Source organism: Grammomys surdaster, unplaced genomic scaffold, assembly GCF_004785775.1.
Source record: "Grammomys surdaster isolate TR1022 unplaced genomic scaffold, NIH_TR_1.0 65, whole genome shotgun sequence".
Lineage (NCBI taxonomy): Eukaryota > Metazoa > Chordata > Mammalia > Rodentia > Muridae > Grammomys > Grammomys surdaster.
The window spans coordinates 440,324-448,459 of NW_021604567.1; the positions used below are offsets into that span (position 1 = coordinate 440,324).

General features: G+C 42.2%; 1 pseudogene; it reads right to left on the minus strand.

Moving 5' to 3' along the window:
• Positions 1-1,626: 1,626 nt before the first annotated feature.
• Positions 1,627-3,153, minus strand: LOC114624871 (annotated as a pseudogene).
• Positions 3,154-8,136: the final 4,983 nt, after the last annotated feature.

The window sequence follows — 8,136 nt, forward strand, 5'->3', positions numbered from 1 at the left end:
TGTGGCCCACAATCCTTCCTTCTATTTTTCCATAAGTCTCCAAGCTCCATCCATCCACTGTTTGGCTGTGGGTGTCTGTAACTGACTGAGTCAGCTGGTGGGTGGAGCCTCTCAGAGGACAACATGCTCCTGTCTGCAAGCATAACAGAGTATCATTAATGGTGTTAGGAATTGGTGCTTGCCCATGGGATGGGTCTCAAGTTGGCAAGGTTATTGCTTGGCCATTCCCTCAGTCTCAGCTCCATATCCCATACTTGCATTTCTTGTAGACAGGATAAATTTTGGCTTGAAAGTTTTGTGAGTGGGTTGGTGATTATTGCTCCACTGTGGTTCCTGCCTAGCTACAGGATGTGTCCTCTTCAGGTTCCATATCCCCAGTGTAGTGAGTCACAGTTAGGGCCATCCCCATTGATTCTTAGATGCCTCATTTATCCTAGTTCTCTGTCTCATCCTGGAGATGCCCCACCTCCTCAACTTCAATTCATTCTCATGACCATCAAGCCATCTCTCCTGTCCTTCCCCATATCTGATCCTGAGTCCATCATTCCTTTCCCTATCCCCTCTCCCTCTAAGTTCCCTTGCTCCATCTGCCTCTTCTAAGTGAGATTCAAGCTTCCTCGTTTGGGCCTTCCTCTTATCTAACTTCTTTGGGTCTGTGGAGTGTAGCATGGTACCTACCTGTATTTTATGGCTAATATCTACTTATAAATGAGCATAGTAGCATGCATGTCCTTTTGGGACTGCGTTACCTCACTCAGGATGATATTCTCAAGTTCTATCCATTTGCCAGAAAAATTCACGATATCTTTATTAAAAATAGCTGAATAGTATTTCATTGTATAGTTGTACCACATTTTCTTTATCCATTCTTCAGTTCAGGGACATTTGAGTTGTTTCTAGCTTCTGGCTATTATGAATAAAGCTGCTATGAACAGCATAGTTGAACATTGTCTTTGTGGGATGTTGGAACCTCTTTTGAGTATATGCCCAGGAGTGGTATAGCAGGATCTGGAGGTTGAACTATTCCCAGTTTTCTGAGAAACCACAAAATAGATTTCCAAAGTAGTTGTACAAGTTTGCATTCCCACCAGCAATGAAGAAGTGTTCCTCTTGCTCCACATCCTTGCCAGCATGTGCTATCTCTTGAATTTTTTTTATCTTAGCTATTCTTATGGGTTTAAGATAAAAACCTTAAAAAAAAAAAAGATAAAACCTCAGAGTTGTTTTGATTTGCATTTCCCTGATGAATAAAGACTTTGAACATTTCTTTAAGTGCTTCTCAGCCATTTGTGATTACTCTGTTGAGAGGAATTCTCTGTTCAACTCTTTACCCCATTTTTAACTAGGTTATTTGGGTTGTTGTTGTCTAATTTCTTGAGTTCTTTGTAAATCTTGGATATTAGCCCTCTGTTAGATGTAGGCTTGGTGAAGATCTTTTCCCAATCTATGGGCTGCAGATTTGTCCTATTGACAGTGACCTTTGCCTTACAGAAACTTGGCAGTTCTGTGAAGTACCATTTATCAATTGTTGATCTTATAGCCTGAGCCACTGGTTTTCTGTTCAGGAAATTGTCTCCTGTACCAATGCATTCAAGGGTATTTTCAACTTTCTTTTTTTTTTTTTTATTATTCACGAACAGTTTTATTTGCCTACCTCTCCTGGCAGGCCACTCCTTGTGAGCAGGAGAAATGTCCACAGGTACTCTGCTTGGATGCAGCTAGTGTCCACAAGTGGGAATGCTGAGCAGAAAGCCAGACTCAGCTCCATTTGATGTTCTTGTCCTCCTCGGTCATGGCAGGTACATCTGTGACAAGGCCAGTGCCAATGGTCTTGTTGCCATCCCTCAAGGTGAAACGTTGGCCTTTCTCTAAGATCATGGGCTGCCGCAAGATTAGGCTAAGCTTCAAGTCCTCTCCAGGCATGGCAAGTTCCTTCCCTGGAGGCAAGATGACGCGACAGGCCATGTCCCAGGTCAGGGAGAACATGACAGGCATGAAATGAGATACAAAGGGTTTGTGGCGGCCACCCTCCTCCTTGTTGAGGATATAAACCTGGGCCTCCACCTTCTGGTGGGGTTGGATGGAACCTGGCTTGACCATGACCAAGCCACGTCTCAAATCTTCCCGCTTTAAGCCTCAGACCAGAGCACCCAGGTTATCCCCTGCCTCAGCCCTCTCCAGGCTCTTGTGGAACATCTCAATGCCTGTCACCACAGTGCGGATGTTCTTGTTATGTCCCAGCAACTCACACTCATCTCCTTTCTTCAAAATGCCACGCTCTAGTGTACCTGTCACCACTGTGCCCCGGCCAGGAATGGAGTAAACTGACTCTACAGGGAGCAGAAAGGGCTTCTCCAGGTCTCGGGTGGGCACTGGGATGTAAGTGTCCACAGCGTCTAGAAGCTTCTGCACTGACTTCACACCTAGCTCAGGATCACGTTGCTCAAGGGCACAGAGAGCCGAGCCGACGATGACTGGCGTTTCCTCTCCTTTATAGCCAAACTCGGTGAGCAGCTCCCGGATCTCCAGTTCTACTAAATCCACCATCTCCGAGTCCTGGACAGCGTCTGCCTTGTTCACATATACCACAACATGCTCTACCCCTATCTGTTTAGCTAGCAGTAAGTGCTCTCGGGTCTGGGGCATGGGGCCATCATTAGCTGCCACCACCAGGATGCAGCCATCCAGAGGGGCAGTGCCTGTGATCATATTCTTAACATAATCTGCATGACCAGGACAGTCTGTGTGGGCATAGTGTCGGGCAGCAGTGCTATACTCCACATGAGCTGCATTGATGGTGATACCCCGAGCTCGCTCCTCTGGGGCATTGTCTATCTCCTCGTACTTCTTGAACTTAACTCCACCTCCCTCGGCTAGAATTTTCGTGATGGCTGCGGTCAGGGTGGTCTTGCCATGGTCCACATGCCCGATGGTACCCACATTCACATGGGGCTTGTAGCGTACATAAGTCTTCTTGGCCTCTACAGCTAGGCTGCGACACAAGAAGGGCGATGCAGGGGCCTTCAGCGGCCGCAGCCGACCTTGCAGAAATGGCCTCGGGCTGGAGCAGAGACCGCTGAAGCGGGGCGTCGCGCGTAATAGAGTGGCTGCCGCCATTGTGGTAGTACTCGGCGACCAAGACCGAGAACTAGGTACCCGGAGCCCGCGCATGCAGGGAAGGACCTCAACTTTCTCTTCTATGAGATTTAGTGTATCTGGTTTGAGGTTGAGGTCCTTGATCTACTTGGACTTGTGTTTTGTGCAGGGTGATAAGTATGGATCTGTTTTCGTTCTTGTACATGAGGACATCCAGTGAGTCCAGCACCACTTGTTGAAAATGATTTCAGTTTTCCATTGTATGGGTTTGGCTTCTTTATCAAAAATCAAGAGTCCAAAGGTATTTGGGGTTATTTCTGGATTTTGATTTGATTCCATTAATCAACCTGTTTCTATACCAATACAATGAAGTTTTTATCATTATTGCTCTGTAGTACAGCTTGAGGTCAGGAATGGTGATCCCTCCTGAACTTCTATTTTTCAGGATTATAAACACACATGTCTTATCAGCTCGGCACACATGTGTGTGAACAAGCAGGACATAAAGAAAGTCTAATTCAGTAGAAGTTTCTGGTTGCGTCACGTGATATGGTGTTTTGCTGAGGCAAGGCCCTCGGGAGCACATGTTATGTTTGGAGAGAACATAAATGAGTCTCAACAGACAGTGATGAGGCGCTTGCATACTTAGCTGTCTTAGTTCATCGTTCTCACGTCTTTGCTGAGCTTCACTTCATAGAGAGAGGCACAGGAGAGAACTCCTGGCTTTCCGGCTGCTCCTTGTCATGCCTGCTGACTTGTGCTGATTCATCAGAGGCCTGACAGTTTCTGCTGGATAGTGTTACGATTGCTGACTCATGTTTGGTGACACTTTTGAACTAGACTGTTGGTATCTTGACACTACTGAACAAGGCCTTCTGGGGCTTAGATTTTTCAAAACCTACTTTAATAAGGGTTCTCAAATGCTTCAGTCACCCCCTCTTCTAGCCCATTGTCCAAAGGTAGGGGAGAAAAGATGGCAAATATGAAAAGGGGATATGGAGCTGTTTAGAAAGTCGTTCTTTGGGATGATTCCAATCTCTGTTTGCCAGGATACCAGCAGTCCAGTGCAGTGGATACTCCAGTTGTTGTTGTTGTTGTTGTTGTTGTTGTTGTTGTTGTGATGGTTTCAATGAAGGTGGTTCTCATAGAGTCACATGCTTTGAGGTTGTTATAAAGAAACAAGGGAAGACTACAGAAAGGACTTGATTGGATACAGTCAAATGGTGCCTTATTTGGACTGTTGTAGCAATGAGTCCACAGTGACAGACTAGTTGGCAGTGTCTGGTGTTAATTTCCATTTTGTGTAGAGTGTGACTGTTTTTGTGAATTGTGTTAGCTTTGCAGATATTAAAACTCTGAGCACTGGACATGACTCGGTCTAATTAATGGCCACCAGGTGCATTATTTTTCCAAGTGTCAAAAGTAAATTCAGACTTTGTAAAGTGCTCACATGACATAGCAAACAGCATGACAACAGATGTGACTCTTCTAATCTGTTGCTGTGTGTTTGTTTTAACAACTATGGACTGGTAACAAGCAATACTTTACACATATTCACTGAATGATTTTAACAACTGTATCTTTGACACATAGTCTGCTTCAGAAAATAGAGCACAAACTTTTACAATGTGCGTCATATAGGAGAAGAGGGATGTAAGAAAGAAGATGCCAATCTTTTATTCTACATTTTTAATAAGTCTAGAGTTTTTGACCTCCTCTAGATGTGATACAATCTGTCAGCATAGAAATGTTTATTTTTCTTATCTCACTGAAATATTTTAGGCACTTGTAAAAGATGTAAAAATATCTGTGCTACAAGTTTGGTGATACACTGTTTCAGGTAATACATTGACATTTCTTTGTGAATTTGGAGACCTTCAAGATAAAATTTCTCTTGGGGACCTCGTAAGTCATAAAGGGCATGGTTTTAAATACAAATCATTGATGATGACTTCCATTCATAAATTCTTAAGCATAACTCCTTTCCCAAAAATCTACCTAATATTTTCAAACTACAAATTCTCTTAACAAGATGTAAAAACAAAACAAAACAAAAAAATGAAAAAAAAAAAACACAACCTAGTTCTCAATACATGATCATTCCAAGCCCAAACTCCAGCTGTCTTTGACTCCCTTGTGCAGTATATTTAACTCATCAGCAAACCCTGTTGACTCTGTGGCATTGTGATGGTTTCTCATCAAGTCCATTGTGCCCTGGTTCACTGAGAACTACAAGGCTGGTAACGACACCATGTAACCTTTCCATTAAATACATCGAGTCTATGGTTTAAACACACAGTAAAGGCCATCATCCCATTCCCTTCACCATGTCTGGAAGAGCTGACTGTCTCATCAGCATTAAGACCATTCCACAGCCACAAGCCCTCCATCATCTTACTCCTAGCTCCATCTCTCCTCACTTTCCAGCATTCTCTACCTTCATTCTTTTGCTTCTTCCCTAGTAGCCTCTTTTGTGTTTTCAAACACTTATAACTCTAATTTTAAGGTAATCATTCTGTATGTTTGTTAAACGTCCTTTTTTTTTCCAATAACTTATGGCTTGTTCTTTTTCTTTGTTATTGTGATGGTTTGAACGAATATTGCCCCCATTGTCTCATCTATTTGAATACTTGCTCCCTAGTGGGTAGAACTGTGTGGGAAGAATTAGGAGGTATAGTTGTTGGAAGAGGTATGTCACTAGAGTCCAAGCTTAAGGTTTCAAAAACTTCAAGTCATCCTTACCCACAACCCCCTGCTTGTGCTTGTGTCTCCAGATGGGAACTCTCAGAGACTGCTCCATCCCCATGCCTGATGCCATGTTCCCTAGCGTGAGTATCATGAACTCCAACCTTCTGAAACCGTAAGCCCCAAATAAACATTTTCTTCTCCAAGTTGTTTCAGTCATGGTGTCTTACCAAAGCAATTTGAATGGAACTTTACCAAGGAAGTCATTTTATCAGGAAAGCATCCTGTGAATTCTCAGCCTGACACAGGCCACTCTCTAGATCTCTTAAGATAGCTCCACTTTTCTTTACAGTGTTTATAATACCATATATATTTAATTGCACAAGAGCAGAGCATCTTACTGATATCTCTCTAGAACGTATGCATCAGCAGTACAAAGTTCCTCTGTTTCCTTTGAATATCATTACCTTTTGAATATAACTCATTTGTTTGTGGCAGATAAATACATTTTTTTAAAAAGGTCATGTTTTGCAATAACCAGGTGCTTACAGACTTGGAAGTAACATTAGTTGGTATCATTGGCTCAATCTGTTTTATTAAAATGAGGACCCACATATAGTTTGAATTCCTAGGTACTACAAAACTCGAAGAGTTTTCTCCAACTTGCCTTGGTATGCCAACTGTTATTCTCCATTCCAACTGCCTAGATGGTTGTCTATTATCTTTCTATGGCATGGACTGTTTATAATACAGGGTGGAAGAATGTCATCCTGTTAAACTTGTAATGTAAACGATTCCTGTCCAGAGTAATGCACGTGGATTTTGATGAGTGGAGATGCTCTTGAGTTCATCATATAGACAAGATGAACTTAATACTCTACTTTGTTTCCCTGTGAGAGCCAGGTTTCCATCTATTACCAGCATCCCCATATACACGTGGATATATACATCCATTTTCTTCGTCCATGAATGGGTGGGACATAAGCTATCATATGTATTAATTTTGTATGTCACTAGAGTACAAGCTTAAGGTTTCAAAAACTTCAAGTCAGTCATTCATATCCACAACATTCCCATATATATGTTATACATGGATATATACATCCATTTTCTTCATCAATGAACGGGTGGGATACAAGCTATCATATGTATTAATTGGGTCAAGGGTGACACTTTTAGTGCTTTGACAATTACCCTTTAATAGACTGTTCATATTTGCCTTTCAATACTTGTTGTCTTTCACTAAGAAAGCATCATAGAAACACAGAGATAATAATTGTGTTGATTTCTTCAAAAGTTATACACTGATGTTCCTAAGCTGAGAATTCTTACCAAGGTGAATTAAAGGATTGGGATGTGAAATGATGTCCTCAGAGCTCTTGATGATTCCTGAACAACACAGGTTCTTAATGCTTCAAGTCATTTTCAAGTATCGTGTTAGAATTCTGATTTAGAGTTCTATATATTGCAATCCACGGTTATATCAAATCTCAATTAAAAACCTCACTCAACATTTTTTTTCTATTTTCCTAATAATCACATCACTGACAGAATGTGGTCATTTGTCTTGTATTGCTTTCCAAGGTCTGGGTTTTGTTGCTGAACTCTTTGTTCTCCAGTGTTTCCTGTAAGTAGGTCTCAGAAGGCAAGGCTTGATTAAATTCAGATTCAACTGTCTTGGCAACAATATTTCATAGGTGTGGTTCCTAGTGTCATTAACACAGTCTGACTGAATGTCACTTTTTTTTCATATCAGGAGCCATTATTACTGTCTGGAGTGATATACCTTTATGTGTCCATGTATTTGTGTGAGTATATTTATGTACATACATTTTCTTTTTATGGCAAAGAGATGTGATTTACATAGATGTTATTAACCTCATTCCCTTCTAGGTTTAATCTCCTCTCCTTTGCATGTCTCATGGCTATGGTGGAATAGCAAGGTGGGGGGGGGGGAAGGGAGAGGGGGGAGGGGAGTAGATGCTTCCTAAAGAAGCCAGAATTGGGCAGAGAGAAGACTGCCAGGTAGAGGGAAGAGTTCCTAGACAAGGAAGCAGAATGAGTCTGTGTCTCATGAATTTCTTCCCATAAACCATGAGCATGTTCACTGCTTAGGCAGAAAACTCCAGGCAAGAGCAGATTATATGTGGGTTGGTAAAAATGAAGACGGGTTTGACAGGAAAAGGGCCTCTCACACAATATCTCTAAAAGTATTTCGCTAGTGACTAGGGCAGATTTGGTTCCAGTATTCTGAACACTTCCCTGTAGGAAAAGGACTCCAAAGATAGGAAGCCAGAATAACCAGACAGACTCGCCTCAGCCTGTTCTTGCTGCTGCCACAAAGTATGACAAATT